This window comes from Chlorocebus sabaeus, chromosome 8 (genome assembly GCF_047675955.1).
Source record: "Chlorocebus sabaeus isolate Y175 chromosome 8, mChlSab1.0.hap1, whole genome shotgun sequence".
In the NCBI taxonomy this organism is placed as follows: domain Eukaryota; kingdom Metazoa; phylum Chordata; class Mammalia; order Primates; family Cercopithecidae; genus Chlorocebus; species Chlorocebus sabaeus.
In genome coordinates this window covers 148,395,791-148,414,040 of record NC_132911.1, presented here as the reverse complement: position 1 = coordinate 148,414,040, position 18,250 = coordinate 148,395,791, and the positions used below count along the sequence as shown (strand labels likewise).

The 18,250-nt window shown below is 51.0% G+C and overlaps 1 protein-coding gene and 2 long non-coding RNA genes across 4 annotated transcripts in view; 1 reads left to right on the top strand and 2 right to left on the bottom strand.

Moving 5' to 3' along the window:
* The window catches only part of LOC140712260 (uncharacterized), a 34,487-nt gene extending 16,484 nt beyond the window's left edge, over window positions 1-18,003 (bottom strand). Inside the window, exon 1 of the long non-coding RNA XR_012093803.1 lies at window positions 14,426-18,003. This is a non-coding gene — a long non-coding RNA (uncharacterized lncRNA). The remainder of the gene's footprint in view (window positions 1-14,425) is intronic.
* Window positions 1-18,250, bottom strand: part of ZNF7 (zinc finger protein 7) — a 322,126-nt gene that overhangs the window by 134,512 nt on the left and 169,364 nt on the right. The window lies entirely within an intron of this gene.
* LOC140712259 (uncharacterized) lies at window positions 2,108-7,776 on the top strand. Its single transcript, XR_012093802.1, has 2 exons — window positions 2,108-2,561; window positions 3,376-7,776. It is a non-coding gene; the product is annotated as an uncharacterized lncRNA (long non-coding RNA).

Sequence of the window (18,250 nt, the reverse complement as noted above, 5' to 3'; positions counted from 1 at the left end):
AAAAAAAAAAAGTGAAAAGACGACAGCCAGGCGTTGGGGCTCAGGCCTGTAATCCCAGCACTTGGGGAGGCTGAGGCGGGCGGATCATCTTAGGTCAGGAGTTTGAGACTGGCCCGCCCAACATGCTAATACCCGATCTCTACTAAAAGTACAAAAACTGGCCGGGCGCACTGGCTCACACCTGTAATCCCAGCATTTTGGGAGGCCGAGGTGGGCGGATCACGAGGTCAGGAGTTGGAGATCAGCTTTACCAACACGGTAAAACCTTGTCTCTACTAAAAATATAAAAATTAGCCAGGTGTGGTGACGCGTGCCTGTAGTCCCAGCTATTCGGGAGGCTGAGGCAGGAGAATCGCTTGAACCCGTGAGGCGGAGGTTGTGGTGAGCCGAGATTGCACCATTCCACGCCAGCCTGGACGACCGAGTGAGACTCCGTCGCAAAAATAAAAAAAGGTACCAAAAACTATCCAGGGATGGTGGCGCACGTCTGTAGTCCCAGCTACTCGGGAGGCTGAGGCAGGAGAATGGTGTGAACCTGGGAGGCGGAGTTTGCGGTGAGCCCGGATGGCACCACTGCACTCCAGCCTGGGCGACAGCGCGAGCCTCCGTCTCAAAAAACAAACAACTGAAAAGACAACCCTCGGCAGGTGAAAATATCTGCAAACCATCTATCTGCTAAAGAACTTGTACCCAGAACAGAGAAACAGCTCTTACAACTCAATAAAACGACAAGTAATTTTAAAATGGGCAAAAGATTTGAATAGATATTTCTTCAAAGATACACAAATGGCCATTAAGCATGTGAGGTGATGCTTAACAACGTTAGTTATCAAGGAAATACAAATCAAAACCAGAAAGCGACACCACTTCACACCCACCAGCTATGGCTATGATTTTTTTAAAAAGGCCAATAACAAGTGTTGATAAGGATGTGGAGAAACTGTCATGTATCGCCTTATGGATGAACAGATGCAGAATGGGAAGGTACAATGAGGCAGCTGCTTTGGAAAAGTATGGCGCCCCCTCAAGAAGTTAAACCTGAAGAAATTCTCAAATTCAGACTAAGGCTTTCTTCTGGCACTTCCTGAGGCCATGCACGCATCCTTTGGGCCCTTCACCACCTTCCCGCACCCAGTTCCATGTGGCCCCTGCTTCTCTGGGTCCAGGGCCGACGCTGCTCACCTTTTCCTGGGAGAGTCCTAAAGCCGCTGAGGCAGAGAAGGCCCAGCTCCCTCCACCCCGACGGGACCGCACTGAGGTCCGATCCAAGCGGGCTCCAGACTCCCCTGCAGGACTGGAGCCGGTCATCCCGCAGCCTCTGCACGACGCTCACCCGGGCTGGCCTCCTCTTCTTCCCAGTCCTCACTGGCCGAGCCTGGGCCTCCCAATAAGCCAACATTACAGGAAGCCTCACCTCACGGTCTGCTTCTGGGACCCCACCCTGACGCGCATGGTCGGCATTGCAAGTTCTAAGGCGTTTTGACAAACCGTGCTTTAACCTCCACAGAAGGAAGTCTCGCGGAAACTCCCCGCGGCCCCTGCTCCCGGGCAGGTCAAGGCACAGCGTGACTTCTGGGGGTCAGGCGCTTCCGGCGGATTTTGAAAGGGGGCTACAGCTTCCGGAACCCCAGGTTTAAGGCGCCGAAGAATCTAGGGCCACCAGAAACTTGTGGTCAGACAGCAGCTCCCACCCCGCGGAAAACGCGCGCTCTTAAAAAGGGGCTGACGCGATGGCGCCAGGTTTTCCCTCAGAAACGTTTCTCTTTGATCTTTCCGACCCATTTAGGGGATGCTTGAGGCAAAGGATTTCTCGCCCTCTACCCACCCGAGGCGCTGGGCCAGAACTGAGGTGGAAAGCGCTGAAAGAGGCGCGCGCCGGGGGGCTCCTGCGGGGACCCCTCAAGCCACTCTCGGCGTCGCCCCGCGGACTCGTTAGCGACATCCCTGTGGGCGCCTCGCGTTCCCGCCGTAGAGGAACGACCAGGTGAGGCAAGGAAACGCCTGGCTGGGGCAGCGGGGACGTGGCCCCTCCCCACGCTTTTGCCCTAACCACCCCCTCGGCGCGCTTCGCAGACCACGCGGCAATGCGGACGCCCAGACTCGGGGGCGGGGCGAAACGGTCCCCCCCTTCCGGGAGAGCTAGCGCTTCTGGGCACAGCCCCGCCACACGCCGCCACCATCGCGCCCACTGCCACTTATGGGGGCTCCTCCGGCCCGTCAGGGACGTGCTGGGGCAAAGCGGGGCGGGCAGCAGGGGCGAATTCGCGCTTCTCTCAGGTCGGAAAGGAGCCCTGCGCTGGAAACCGGGCAGAAACCTGTTGGGAGCGCACCGGAAGTAGCCGACCGCGGAGGTCTACGCACGCGCTCTCGGTCCGTTCTGGGACATCCGGTTGACCGCCCACTGGGTGGTTCAACGGTCCCCGACGGGAGCTCGGGGTCCGGGCGAGGAAGGGGTCCAGTTGAACTCTTAGTGTGAAGCGACTGCGGGACATCCTGGTGAAGCAGGACCTAAAGCCGGCAGAAGATGCTGTGATGTAGATGCAGATTGGGGCGTCTTGATGGTCAGTGATGCCACTGGCGCTCGCGAGGTCACCCAGAGACAGTGTTGAGTGAGAAGGGGCCCTGGTGCCCCTGGGGCAGTTGAAGAGGAAAGAGGCGCCCTGGGCATGGAGACCAATGGGGCGGCCCTGGTGGGAGGTGAGGGACCCAGGGGCCGGGTGCCGCAGAGTCCCTGATAGAACTAGGTCCCTGAGACCTCAGTGTTCCTCAGGACTGTTGAGTTCCTTGGAGAATGAGAACTAAGGACTGAAGGTAGAAAAAATAACTTATCTATAGGAAAAATAGGTATCTTGGGAATGTTTCCAGGTGGCTGTGGTTGATGATATCCACAGCAGGAGCCCAGAAGCAACATGTCAGAACCTTAGTCTTGTCACCCATTTGGGGAAAAAGTTATCTCCTAGTCACAAAGATAAAGTTGCCTTTTACCATTAGCCTAGTAAAGTCCACTGTGGTGGCAATGAGAGGTGAAGCCAGCTGGACTTCCTGGATCCAGTGGGGACTTGGAGAACTTACTCTGTCTTATAATGGGATTGTAAAATGCACTAATCAGCACTCTTAGCTAGCTAGAGGTTTGTAAAATGCACCAATCGGTGCTCTGTAGAGCTAGCTAGAGGTTTTTAAAATGGACCAATCAGCACTCTGTAAAATGGACCAATCAGCAGGACATGGGCAGGGACAAATAAGGGAATAAAAGTTGACCACCCCAGCCAGCAGGGCAACCCGCTGGGATCTTCTTCCCTGCTGTGGAAGCCTTGTTCTTTTGCTCTTCACAATAAATGTTGCTGCTACTCACTCTGGGTCCGTGCCATCTTTCAGAGCTGTAACACCCACTGTGAAGGTCCGTGGCTCCATTTTTGAAGTCAGCAAGACCATGAACCCACTGGAAGGAACCAACTCTGGACACAGTAACAGTCGCTGCCATTCATGGAGCACCTGCCATGTGCCAGGTGGTGCTAAGTGCTCTGCGTGTGCCAGGTAAGGATTGACATCACCATTTCACAGGTAAGAAAACTGAGGTTAAACAAATTTTCTGTGATCCAGATCCATCTGTCCCACTCCAAAACCCTCTTTTTGCTCCCCCCAGGCTCTGACATTCGATGTGGCTGGCCATCGTAGGGACAGACAAAAGACTGTCTTTAAATGTGTTACTGAATAATTTGGGAGTCATTCTAAACTTCCATCAACTGTAAACTTATTGTCCCAAAGGGCATGGAATGAGATTTTAATTTCATGAGCAGAAACTTAATCATTCATTAGAGAAACACAGAGGAAACTAACATTCAGCTTGGACTCTAAGCCTTAGAGGAAAGAAAATGGAAAGACAAAGAGCCAGTAATGTGCAGATACTGTCCAGGCACTGTCCATTCCTCATGTTCTGGTTCCTGTTCCTCCAGCTTCCCTCAAGACCTGTGCACAAATGGAGGTACAATCCCAGTGGCAACACCAAGGTTGCTGACAACTTTCGGGCACATGCTAAGAATCTAGCTTCCAGCAGGGCTCAATTTGTGCCCTGGCTTTCTGGTCTTCTATGTCCACTTCCTGGAATGTAGGGATCATCTCAGCATGAGGGAAGAATCAGGTATCAGAGCCTGCAGAGCCACTGTCCAGACTCTGAGCAGGTGAGTTTGCCTCTCAGTAACCTCCCTGCTGATCTCCCCAGTACATGTGCGCTATGGCCCACGCCCTTGACCAGAGCATTCAGCCACAACCAGTGTGGGTTCTTTTTTTGTTTTTGTTGTTTGTTTGTTTTTACCATAAAATCTCATGTGAAGGAAAAGGAGCCATGAGGGTAATCAAGAAGCCAGTTTATAGTCTGAGGAACAGGGCAGTGTAGCTATGACACTTGGCTGACAGGTGAGGAGGAGAGCCATGCACACCATGGAGCACAGTACCTTTGTGGGCACAGGGAGCTGCCAGGTGCTTCGCAGACCACGTACCCAGATGGTCTTGAAGAGGAATTCTGAAACCCTCCTGGTTCAAAATATCCTACAGCTCCCATGGCTCCAGAACTGAACACACTCCCCCGCAGAGCCTGCAAGTCCAGGCTCTGCAGGATCCTGGTCCTGCCCCGGTCTTCAGTCACACTCCCAACCCCGTGGCATCTGAGAGAATCGGCCTCTTCCCAGCTCATCTGTGTTCCTTCTGCTATCATCTTGTCAATCCTTCAAGGCCCAGTTCTAATTCTTCATCCAAACCTTCCTAACTCCCCCAATCAACCCTTCCCTTCACTGCAAGTCCTGTGGCACTTACGACCTTGGCAAGTGTCACCTGGCATCCAAGGGTATGCACAACAGGACAAGTGGAAGAGAGTGAGCCAGATACAAATCAGTGATGCACAGAAGCACCTGTTGGTGACAGCAGCTGCTGCGGTTCCCCTTTTGTGAATGTAAAGTCCGTTTTCCCTGTGAGGAGTAGAGAATTGTAGACAAGACTCAAGAGTCTACCCCTGCCTCCCTTTTGAACAAATTTTTTAGAGACCAGGCAGTCTCTATCACCGACTGGAGTTCAGTGGTGCAGTGATGGCTCACTATAGTCTCAAACTCCTGGGCTCAAGCAATCCTCCTGCCTCAGCCAGCCTCCCAAGTATCTGGAAATACACGTGCAGGCCACCACACCCGACTAATTTTTATTTTTATTTTTTATTTTTTTTATTTTATTTATTATTTTTTTTTTTTTTGAGACGGAGTCTTGCTCTGTCTCCCAGGCTGGAGTGCAGTGGCCGGATCTCAGCTCACTGCAAGCTCTGCCTCCCGGGTTACGCCATTCTCCTGCCTCAGCCTCCCGAGTAGCTGGGACTACAGGCGCCGCCACCTCGCCCGGCTATTTTTTTGTATTTTTTAGTAGAGACGGGGTTTCACCGTGTTAGCCAGGATGGTCTCGATCTCCTGACCTTGTGATCCGCCCGTCTCGGCCTCCCAAAGTGCTGGGATTACAGGCTTGAGCCACCGCGCCCGGCCTATTTTTTATTTTATTTTATTTTATTTTTTTGTAGAGACAGGGTCTCAATTTGTAGCCTAGGCTAGTCTTGAACTCCTGGCCTCAAGTGATCCTCCTGCCTCAGCCTCCCAAAGTGTTGGGATTACAGGCGTGAACCACCGCGCCCAGCCCCTCCCTTTTTTTTTTTTTTTTTCAACACAAGGTAACAGCTTGTTTCTTACACCCAGGACTGGGGGTGGAACCCTGGAGAGTATATGGGTCTGGCTGCTCTTCTCTGCACCTCAAGCCTTGGAAGACAGAGGGTCATCCCTGGCTCAGGTTGTGCCATTGTCTGATGACGAAGGAGGGGCAGATGGATGCATTTCATAGCTGTGTTCCTCTCAAAGCTTTCCTCCTTTCCCCTCAGACTGTGCCTAAAGGAAAAATCTAACCAGAAACTTTTTTTTTGAGACAAGAGTTTCACTCGGTCACCTAGGCTGGAGTGCAGTGGTGTGATCTCAGCTCACTGCAACCTCTGCCTCCTGGGTTCAAGCAATTCTCTTGACTCACTGGAGTAGCTGGGATTACAGGCGTACACCACCAGGCCTGGCTGATTTTTGTATTTTTAGTAGAGACAGAGTTTCTCCATGATGGCCGGGTTGTTCTCATGTGATCCACCTGCCTTGGCCTCCAAAAGTGCTGGGATTGTAGGCATAAGCCACTGCGCCCAGTCAGTCAGAAACTTTTCAACAGCTATTTTGTATAAACAATGAACTATTCAGTTATATCTATGATTTGAAGTTCACAAAATCAATTGCTCTTACCATCAATGGTTTTATAATCCTTTGTGTTTCTACTTTAATGACATTATTGTGTGCATCACTATTTCAATTCGAATTACTTTTGGGAGGTATGAACTAGATATAAGTAATCTTTAACACATATATTTTTGGGACAGAGACTTGCTCTGTTGCCCAGGCCAGAGTACAGTGGTACAATCATGGCTCACTCCAGCCTCAACCACCTGGGTTCAAATGATCCTTCCACCTCAGCCTCCCAAGTAGCTGGGATGGCAGGTACCCACCACCATACCTGGCTAACTTTATTTCTTTGTAGAGATGGGGTCTCACCATGTTACCAGGCTGGTCTCAAAGTCCTGGCCTCAAGGGATCCATCTTGGTCTCTCAGAATGCTGGGATTACAGGCGTAAGCCACTGTGCCCAGCCTTGATTTCATTTCATAGTGAAAACTTCATTCTAAAGTATTTTATCCTAAGCTGCTGAAGGCTTATGTTAAAATAATTTTGTTTTCAGTGTAGCCAGTAGCCGCAATGGATTGCCTTCTGATGAAAATACAGATCCTACATATTGGTGCGGCTGACACTCATTCTACATGCTTTCAGATTTAAGAAACTTAGTGCAGAGGTATAGGAAGCTACCTCAGCTATTCTGTTTGGTTTCACGAAGACCTTCAGTCATTGCTCATCATTGTTCAGGATAAAAAGGCAGCTTTGGGGACCCAACACTAACTCTTATAGTATTCCATTTTCCTGTGCATCCACTTTGGGGGTTGCATTTATCTGCCTCTCTCTGGGTCTGGTCTCTGTTTCTGGTTTCTGCATATTTGAGATCAGGCCACACCATGGATCCTGGTCTCCCCTAGCATTTCCAGTGGCATTCCCAGCCAGGAATAAGGCTGTCTTTGTCTCCATCTGACAATCCCAGTCTAAAGCAAGATTCCCTACAGAGCATGGCCACCCTGGGGCAAGCACCTGCTAGGGCAGTTTATTCAAAAGGGTAACAGCAGGAACCCACATTTCCACCTACTTCCCACAGTACACCAAAGCCTCTCATATCCATTATATTCTCTATGAATTATCTCATCGTAAATAATACGTGAGTTCCAACTAAATGTTTTTTCAACATTCATTACATCCATAGGTGTTCTCTCCAATAGGAACTCTCATGACATTGTATAATGAGCTACAATGAAAGGCTTCCCACCTTTGTTGCATTCTTGGATGCTTTTCCCTCCTGTATGAATTGAGGGGTTCCTCTCCAGTAGAATTTGTGAGATAGCGACTGAGAAGCTAGCTCACACTGAAAGCCTGCGCACATTCCTTTTAACTTATACTCACTCTCCATAGTGTGAATAACCTAATGTCTAGTAAGAGTTGAGCTCTGGCTGAAGCATTTCCCACATTCACTACATGCGTGTGGCTTCTCTACAGAATGTGTTCTATGGCAATGCATCAAGTGTGACATCTGAATAAAGCCTCTCCCACACATGACACACAAATAAGTTTTCTCTCCAGTGTGTATTCTTTGATGATCAATCAGGTGTGATGTATGAAGCCCCTTCTGCACTCATTGCATTTTTAGGGCTTCTCTCAAGAATGCATCCTTTGATTATGAATCATGTGTGATGGCTGACTGAAGCTTTTCCACACTCTTTACATTCAAAAAGTTTCTCTCCTGTACGAATTCTCTGATATTGCATGGGACTTGCTTTCGGATTAAAGGCTTTCCCACACTCAATACATTTATAGGGCTTCTCTCCAGTATGTATCAGTTGGTGTTTAATAAGGTTGGAATTCCCACTAAAAGCTTTGCCATATTCATTCCACCCATAGGGCTTTTCTCCAGTATGAATTATCTGATGTTTAACAAGTTTTGATGTCTCCCTAAAGCCCTTGCCAAATTCACTACACACATAGTGTTTCTCTCCACCATGAATTTTCTTTTCCTTCTTTTTTTTTTTTTTTTTTGAGACGGAGTCTCACTGTCTCCCAGGCTGGAGTGCAGTGGCGTGATCTCGGCTCACTGCAAGCTCCGCCTCCCAGGTTCACGTCATTCTCCTGCCTCAGCCTCCCAAGTAGCTGGGACTACAGGCACCCGCCACCATGCCTGGCTAATTTATTTTTGTATTTTTAGTAGAGAAGGGGTTTCACCGTGTTAGCCAGGATGGTCTCAATCTCTTGACCTCGTGATCTGCCCGCCTCAGCCTCCCAAAGTGCTGGGATTACAGGCGTGAGCCACCGCGCCCGGCCTTTTTTTTTTTTTTTTTGAGACGGAATCTCACTCTGTCACCCAGGCTGGAGTGCAGTGCCGCAATCTCAGCTCACTGCAACCTCCACCTCCCTAGTTCAAGCAATTCTTCTGCTTCAGCCTCCTGAGTAGCTGGGATTGTGGGCATGCACCACCACACCCAGATAATTTTTGTATTTTTAGTAGAGATAGGGTTTCACCATCCACAGTGAATTTTCTGATGTTGTATAAGGCTTGAGTTGTGATTTTTTTCCCACATTCAATACATACACAAGGCTTCTCTGTAGTATGAATTATCTGATGCCAAGTAAGGTGTGAGTTCTTGCTGAAAGACTTCCCACACACATGACATCCATAGGGCTTTGACCCACTGGTAACTGCTTGACGTCCACTCAGACATGACTCACATGGAAAGCCTCAGCCACCCATCCTCCATCTACTGGCTCTCTCTTCTGGCCTGTCCCTCAGAGGTACAACAGGTTTTGTGCCCAGAGACAAACTTTTCTCCAATTTATTACATTCCTGGTATTTGTCTGCTGCATTGATTTTCAAGGGGGAGCTGACCACTTGCCTCGAACCTCTCTTTTGGGGAAATAACTTCATCCTGGTTTTTTTTGTTTGTTTTTTGAGACGGAGTCTTGCTCTGTCACCCAGGCTGCAGGCTGGAGTACAGTGGCACAGTCTCGGCTCACTTGCAAGCTCCACCTCCCGGGTTCTGGCCATTCTCCTGCCTCAGTCTCCTGAGTAGCTGGGACTACAGGCGCCCACTACCACGCCCAGCTAATTTTTTGTATTTTTAGTAGAGACGGGGTTTCATGGTGTTAACCAGGATGGTCTCAATCTCCTGACCTCATGATCCGCCCGCCTCAGCCTCCCAAAGTGCTGGGATTACAGGCGTGAGCCACCGCGCATGGCCATCCTGGTCTTTATTGTGAATTTTTTCCAGCAATATTCTGCTCCTGTCTCAATCCTACAAGCTGATTGAAACTCAAACTCCTCTGGATTGCCTCTTGGGAAAATCTCCTGAGTTACTCCTTGTAATTATTCTTCAGATTTTTCTGTTGGGGTTAATTGTTTATGCTTTGTCTTGACCTAAGAATCTGAAACAAAGAATGGAAATTAAAAGTTTCTCTGTGGGCCGGGCGCGGTGGCTCAAGCCTGTAATCCCAGCACTTTGGGAGGCCGAGACGGGCAGATCACGAGGTCAGGAGATCGAGACCATCCTGGCTAACATGGTGAAACGCCGTCTCTACTAAAAATACAAAAAACTAGCCGGGCGAGGTGGCGGGCGCCTGTAGTCCCAGCTACTCGGGAGGCTGAGGCAGGAGAATGGCGTGAACCTGGGAGGCGGAGCTTGCAGTGAGCTGAGATCCGGCCATTGCACTCCAGCCTGGGCGACAGAGCGAGACTCCGTCTCAAAAAAAAAAAAAAAAAAAAAAAAAAAGTTTCTCTGTGAAAGAAGAAATTGATTGAGCCAAAGCAAATTTCTGTGCAGCTCATATGTCTCAGCCTGAGTTGAGTTTTATTTTCCCTTCTGTTAATGACTTTATTCCATTTGTCTTGTATCACGCTTAGTTGTGTGTGTCCATCTCTCTCTGACTGGACTGAAATTCTGAGGGCAAATGCCTTCTTACACAGATACTTGCGGCACCTTGATGGCACAGTGCACAAAGCAGGAACTGACAACTAAAGAACTAGGGATTCATTCCAGCAGTGTTTGCCAGGTGCCTGGCACTGCTTGAGGTACCAGGGACTTGGTGAATGAATGAAGTCCCTGTCCCTTAGCATTCTAATGTGGAGACCAACAATATGATAGGACATCAGGGCAGGGTAAATCATTCTTTCCCAAACTACGATGTTCTGCACAAACCAAAATGTACACTCCGTGAAGACAAGTACTTGGTTTTGCTTATACTTAACCCCAGCACCTAGAAGAATGCCTGCATGCAAGCAGCACGCAAACTGTGGAAATAGGAGAAGGTGCTGGGGGCATGCTCCCATGTGAACGCAATGTGGAGTTTTGTTTGTACTTTGACATGTAAGCGCTAATCAGCTCATCAGGGAAGCCTGGTCACCACTAGAAAATGGCTGTCCTACCTGAGTAGCTGCACAAGGAGTAGCACAGTGGGCTTGCACTTCTCCTCAGAGGGAAGGTGGGGCCAGGACGGCAGTCAAAAGAGACAATCAGGGGTCTCTCAGCTGGCCATTCAAACTCCCCCCTCACAGCTCACATGCACAACACATCACGGCTTCCCCTGAGACACCTACCTCCTCACGCACCTGTGCAGGGAGGCCCTGGCAGAGCAATGACCCATGGCATTTTCCCCTGCTCCCGCTGGGAGATAACCCTGAATGTGGACACTGAAAAACCTGTTTATCAAGAAGATAATGGTCAGTGCTGGAATATCTGAGCTGCCCCTGGCTGAGGGCCACAGAGGCTGCAAGAGGAGGGGGATCCAGAGGAGGTCTCGAGAAGAATGGGTGATGAGATCATTAGGCACTCCCTGCTGGGACACGGGTACTGGGGATGTACCATACCCATGGACTAGGGATGTTTGGTCTATGAGTCAAGAGAGCCCAGGGGACCAGTCACCTGGGGATGGGGAGCAGGGACCTGAAACCCACCATGTGATGCTTATCCAGAGCTGTTAGGGTGCAGTGGTTCTTGAGCATCACATCCTGGTGGAGTGCTCTCTGAGGGGGTCCCAGGTGCTGCCCCTCCTCCTGTGTGAGGTACATGGCCACCTCCTCAAACATCACTGTGCCCTAAAATCACAGGTGCTCACTGCCCAGAGAGCATCACCCCTGCCCAAGGGCAGGCACACCTTGCAGCTTGGACTGAGTTTCTAGCAAGAGGCTCTGTGTGCATCTCCCTACCTTCTAGGCAGATGTTTAGGAAAAGAGTTAGGGGTAGGTTGGGCAGGGAAAGTGTGACTATGGAAACACAGAGCTCTCAAAACTGGGCTCTCCCCTCAGGGCCCTGCACCCTGCTCAGCTCTGTGGAAGGGGCAGCCAACGGGTTGGGCCTGCATCTGGGGAAGGAGATTCTGTTCTCAGGGCCCCAAGGGTCTGCTGGGCAAGGGACACTCCAGGCTGAGGGGGAGAGCCCTTGGGCAGCAACTGTTCCCCAAAGGTCAGCTCACCTGGGGCTCAGCCACCATTGCTGGGCTCCTCCTGGGAAGGTTAGAGGCAGGGTGTCAAAAGGAAGACACAGAAGGGCAAGCCCATGCCCCGCAGACCTGTGTGCTGCAGCGGCCCCAGGTCACAAGCTGTCTTAGGAGCTGGTGACCCTGCATTTCCTGCAGCATGAAGGGTACTTGCCCCCAAGACCTTCTCACCTAGGCTTAGTGCTGCTGCAGAGCCCTTGAATTCAGGTTCAAGGGTGATACTGTGCCTCTGCTGCTTGGAGTCTGGGGGATGTGACCTGACCCTGACCCTGCCTGGCAACACCTCCCCCTGGTACCCTTTCCCACCCCCAGAGTTCAGGTCCACTGCGGGCTCCCTCGGGTCTCCAGCTTGCCCTCCTCCCTAGGGCACCTCAAATCAATGCCTTGCAGGGGTGAGGCATGTTCAAGAGGGGCTGGAGTCAAATTACTTTTCAGCAACAAAAAGTAAATATATTCAAAGATACAGCCAGTGTGGCAAAATGTCAATGATCGTAGAATCTAAATGAAGGGTTTATGATGTTCATAATACTTTTCTGTGGATTTGAACATTCTCAAAATTATGAGCAGTGTGGAAAGTAAAAAGCTCCTCTTCAAAGTTTCTACTTCAAATCAGAAATGTTATTGGTATTTTCTCTCAGAGCTAGTTCTGTTCAAGCTTCTTATTTTATAGTGATAACTCTGTTAAGCTTTACATAGCAAATGTAACGGAATAAGCATACTGTATGCCTGTATACTCTGACTTCAGTATTTGTGTTAGACATGTTCACAGGCATGTAGTACATTCTGTGTCCTTTTACCTTAACCAAAATATTCGTGCTGGACATGCCCAGACATGTCCCAGCTTGCAGCCTATGCCCCTTCCTTATTTGGAAATGTTATTACTGTTCTAAAGTCCTTTCATAAGCAACTTCCTCTTTTCCTTTGTTCCTCATTGACTTTACCTATTTAGGAAGTTTTAAATTGTTAGCCAATCAAATTCAGCCTAGAATGTGAGGTTTAACTCCAGCCAGTGGAGACAGGACACAGCAGTAGGGGCCTCATGCATTAGGGATAAATATTCCTGTTTCCCTTTGTTCGGTGTACTCTCGTGGCGAGACTGCTGGCAAGCAGTACCATTTCTGCAGAAAGTAAAGTTGCCTTGCTGAGAAAACTTTTTGTCTAAATGCTGACTCGTCCTTGCGACACCAGGGAATAAGCATTTATTTCTAAGAAGTAGCAATAGAAGACACCACTCTGGCTTCCTACAGAGGGCAGTGTGGAGGCAGGAGAGGACAGGGGAGGAAACCTGTGGTCCAGGGTCCAGTGGCCTTTTCCTATCTTAGTGCTCCACGTTCGCTAAGTCGGAGGTACCACCTGTCATCACCACCCCATGGCCATTCATGCTTGAGAGGAGAGTCCTGCACAGATAGCGCCAGGCTCTGCTCCACATTTCCCTCTTTAGGCTATTCCCTGGCCCCCACCACCCCCAGCACGCTTCCGGCCCAAGAGCAGTGCAAGGACAGCAGGGCGGCTTCCAGATATCTTGTAGGGCATTGGACGTGAGAAGAGCTGAGAGAGGAGCCCTGGGTGACCCTTGAGTGGAATCAATGAATGAACGAATAATTTTCTCTCACCTCCTCAAGTTTACTTCATATTGGTGGATCGTCTCAGGAAGACTCCAAAAGTGATTGCCACCACTCAGCTTTCTGGCAGTACAAGTGGGGAAAACGCAGGGCTGAGGATGAGGCCAGAGGTGGGAGTCTCGCTTGTCCCTGGACCCTCCCTTTCCAACTTTCACCAGACAAAATGGCGGACCCCGCCCAGAGACCACGTCCCCACCTTAGAGGACACAGCCCCGAGACAACTCCGCTCGTCCTGCACTAACCTCACCCGAAAGCACGTCATTCACCCTTCACATATCCTGCTCCAGGAACACTCTCCTCACCCTTCACAGACGCGCACCACCGGCAACATGGCTCTCAGCCTTCACAGACCCTCAAGCCAGGAAAACACCCCTCTCCCTTAACACTCCCTCATGCCGGAAAAACGCCCCTCATCCTTCACAAACACCTGCACCCCAGGAACACGCCCCTCACCCTTCACAGACCCTCATTCCGGGAATGCGCCCCTCACCCTTCACAGACTCTCATTCCGGGAATGCGCCCCTCACCCTTCACAGACCTGCACCAGCGGCAACACGGCTCTCACTCTTCACAGACCCTCAAGCCGGGAAATCGCCCCTCATCCTTCACAGCCCCTCAGGCCAGAAAAACTCTCATCCTGCACAAACACCCCCACCCCAGGAACACGCCCTCAGCCTTCACAGACCCTCACTCGGGGAACAAGCTCCTCAGCCTACACAGACCTGCACCCCATGACCACACCCCTCACCCCACCCAGGGACCACGCCCCTTGTCCTTTATAGACTCCGCCCCGCGACCGCACATCCTTCAGAGACCCGGCCTCGCCCCTGCATCCCTTGTAGATCCCGCCCTGTGACCACACCCCTCGCCCTTCATAGGCACTGGCCCGCCACCGTGCAACTTTTATTGGCCCCGCTCCGTGACCACGCCCCCGCACCCTTGATAGACTCCACCCCCGAAGACCCTTCGCAGGAGCACAGTGACCCCGCCTCCACAGGGTCCGCTCCGCCACCCCAGACCCTTCCGTGTCGCTCGCAGGGCCCCACCCCTGTCCGCCTGCTCCGGTGCCCATGGGGAAGCCTGGTGCCAGGGGCCACCAGTCACACCAACTCACCGCCCGACTGGTGGGACAAGCACAGTTCGGCAGGTCACAGGCCGGAAGTGAGGCTCGCCCGGCCGCTCTAGGACGCGGGAAGACCGAGGCCTCGGTGATTCCCCTCTCCCCGGCCTGGCTCCCTCAGGAGAAGGAGCGGCTAAGCGAGGACCCGACATCGCGGTGGTACCCGCCTTCTTTTCTGGCCCGGAGTACGGCCTGGGATCTGCAGGGGTGGAGACTGAATGGGTGCTGTCGAGGACCGGCGAGAGTCTGGAAAGTTGGCGCCTTGGTGGAAGAACGAGGAGGTGACGGATAGGGAAGCGGGAGCGGCCGCTGGGTGGGACGCCTGAGACCCTCGGGAAATGGCCGGGTCGCCGACTGTTTGCACCACTGGCATCCTGCAGCACTGTGAGATGCGGCCCCGTTTGTTCCCAGAATGTAAATCATCCGGCACAGAAAAGGATGCGATTCACGGAGAAAGAGTTCTGTCTCCTCTCTGGGCACAGCTCTCTCCTTCCTGGACGACAGCGGCCCCGGACAGGCTGGGGGCCCCCGACAGGTTCCAGCCCGGAGGAAGGCGCTGTGTCTGGGGCATGCGGTGGAGACAGAGAACCTTGATGGATTTTATTCTTGTGAGAAGCCCGCTTTCCTCCCCAAACCTCATGTCAATTGGTGACGGGAAGTTAACTTGGGCACTGATCCAGCCCACCCAGGCCGCCATGGTGCCCAGACCGTCCCACCCTCCCGTCCCCTAAGCCCACCACGCTGCCCTCCCATTCTCTAGCCCACCAGCACCCCGCCCCGCCCTGCCGCCGAGCGCCCACACAGCCTCCCCTCCGTGCCCCCAGCCCACCAGCCCCCTAGGCCTCCCACAGCGCCGCGCCCCACAGCGCCTCACAAGGCCTCAACCTCGGGTCCCTCAGCCCCACAGCCCCTGACAGCGCCAGGCCTCACCCCACAATACCCCACAGCGCCCCACCGCCTCCCACCCCCACCTCAAGGCCCTGACCTATGACCCTCCACATTGCCCCACCCACACAGCACCCACACACCGGCCCGCCCCAAGGTGCCCCACAACACCCCACCCCACAGCTCCCCAGAGTGCCCCTTCCCATAGCCCCCCACACCATCCCGCCCCGCAGCGCCAGCCCCAAGGCCCCGCCAATGGCCCCGCCCCACTGCCCTGCCCCTTCCATCCCCCACACCGCCCTGCCCTACAACACACTACCCCCCTATCCTCTATAGCGCCCCCACCTTCAGTTCCCACACCACCCTGCCCCACAGCGCCCCTCACCGCCCCATCTCCCAGGGCTTACAGTCCCCACACTCTGCATCCCCCAGCGCCTGAGAGGCTGGGCTCCTGGTACTTCCCAAGAGACAAGAGCTGCGTCCCGCGCCCTGTGCAGTGAGAAGCCCTGGAACTCCAGGACCCTGCATTTTTAGGCAGAGTGTTATGGATGGGCCACTCCAAAGAGAAACACGGCTGGGGTCTTCTCACTGGGGTTGCAGGCCGTAGGATGGTGTGAACACTCCACCTCAGTTCACATCTTGGACCCCCCCAATCTCCCTAAGGAAGGGGTGGCCTTCTCTCTGCAAGAAAGCTTCTGAGGCCTTAGAGGCGAAGCTGTGTCCTCATTCCACTCCCCCGATACCCAAGCCAACAAGGAGATGCCCTGACCCACTCATGGCCAAGGACACCAGTGGAAACAGCCTTACTCCTCTCAGTACAGACTGTGCCAGGAGGCCAGGAAAAGCCAAGAAAATGTGGATGGAACAGACAGGTTCCTAGCAAAATGCTAAAGCTGAGCCAAAGTAGAATACTTGAATTAACTAATTGCCAAAAAAAGAGATTAGAGAGGTGATTAAACAGCTACCATTAAGAAAGCTCCAGATGGCTCCAGATCACAGCTGAGCTCTCATCAACCTTTTGAGATCAGATAATTTGAAAGTTAATCACAATATTCCAAGCCACAGAAAAAGATTAAAAACCTCAATTCAGTTTACGAAGCCTTCTGTCTATAAGCTTGTCTAAGTCTGTGTTGCTATAAGGGAATACCTGAGACTGGGTAATATAAAGAAAGGAGGTTTATTTGGCTCACAGTTCTGCAGGCTGTGCTGGAAGCATGGCACCAGTATCTACTGGTGAGGCCTCAGGCTGCTTTCACTTATGGTGGAAGATGAATGGGAGCTGGTATGCAGAGATCAGACAGCAAGAGAAGAGGCAAGAGAGAGAGTGGGTAGAGGCCAGGCTTGTTTAAACAACCAGTTCTTGGGGGAATTCATAGAACTAGAACTCCCTCATGAGGGATCCACCCCCATAACCCAAACACCTCCTACCAAGTACCACCTCCAGCATTGGAGATCAAATCTCAGCGTGAGGTTTGGGAGGACAAACACCCAAACCATAGCGAAGCTTAACAAGCCAAAATGATAGAGCTCAAAGAATCTATAGACCCAGATCTCTATGTTTAATATTGAAAAACAAATTATAAGTAAGACAGTAGCAAATAGAATCAAGAAACATATCAAAAAAATATTATGCCGTGGCCAAGTATGGTTTATTTCAGGAATGCAAGGATACCTACATACCATTGCAATTCATTAGCTCAACAAATTAAAAGAGAAAAAACAGGCCGGGTGCAGTGGCCCACACCTGTAATCCCAGCACATTGGGAGGCCGAGGCAGGAGGATCACCTGAGGTCAGGAGTTCGAGACCAGCCTGGCCAATATGGTGAAACCCCGTCTCTACTAAAAATACAAAAAAATTAGCTGGCTGTGGTGGCAGGTGCCTGTAATCCCAGCTACTTGGGAGGTTGAGGCAGGAGTATTGCCTGAACTCGGGAGGTGGAGGTTTCAGTGAGCCGAGATCACGCCATTGCACTCCAGCCTGGGCAACAAGAGCAAAACTCCGTCTCAAAAAAAAAGAAAAAAAAAAAAAAGAAAAAACAGCATTCCATCAACATACGGTAAATAATAACAACATATGGGAAAAAATCAACATATGGTAAATGAAATTGAATAAAATTCTGGAGCCATTCTGAGTAAAATTTCAAAGAAAATAAGAACAAATGAAAATGACTTAAATATGCTAACAATTATTAACCATAAGCTCCAAGAACAAGCATCATTTATAGAACAATGTGCTAAAGCTATTACTCTTTTTTTTTTTTTTTGAGAGGAATCTTGCTCTGTCACCCAAGCCACGATCTCAGCTCACTGCAACCTCCTCCAGGTCCTGGGTTTAAGCGATTCTCCTGCCTCAGCCTCCCAAGTTAGCTGGAACTACAGGTGCATGCCACCACGCTTAGCTAATTTTTTTTTGTATTTTTAGTAGAGATGGGGTTTCAGTATGTTGGTCAGGCAGGTCTCAAACTCCTGACTTCAAGTGATCCGCCTGCCTCGGCCTCCCAAAGTACTGGGATTACAGGCATAAGCCCCTGTGCCTGTAATTTAAAATAAGATAGTAAATTTTATGTTATGTGAATTTTACCACAATACACAATTTTTAAACTCAGAGCAATAAAAATCTTAGTGAAAATTTAGAATATCATATGTACAAAGTAGAGCAGAGGAATACTTTGTAACAATGACAGGCACTCAGAAGCTGTAAAAAAAACAGATTAGACATATTTACTAAAGCTATTACTTGGGCCAGGCGCAGTGGCTCACACCTGTAATGCCAGCTCTTCAGGAGGCCGAGGCAGGTGGATCACTAGAGATCCAGAATTTAAGACCAGCCTGGCCAACATAGTGAAACCATGTCTCTACTAAAAATACAAAAATTAGCTGGGTATGGTGGTGCATGCCTGTAATCTCAGCTACTTAGGTGGCTGAAGCACGAG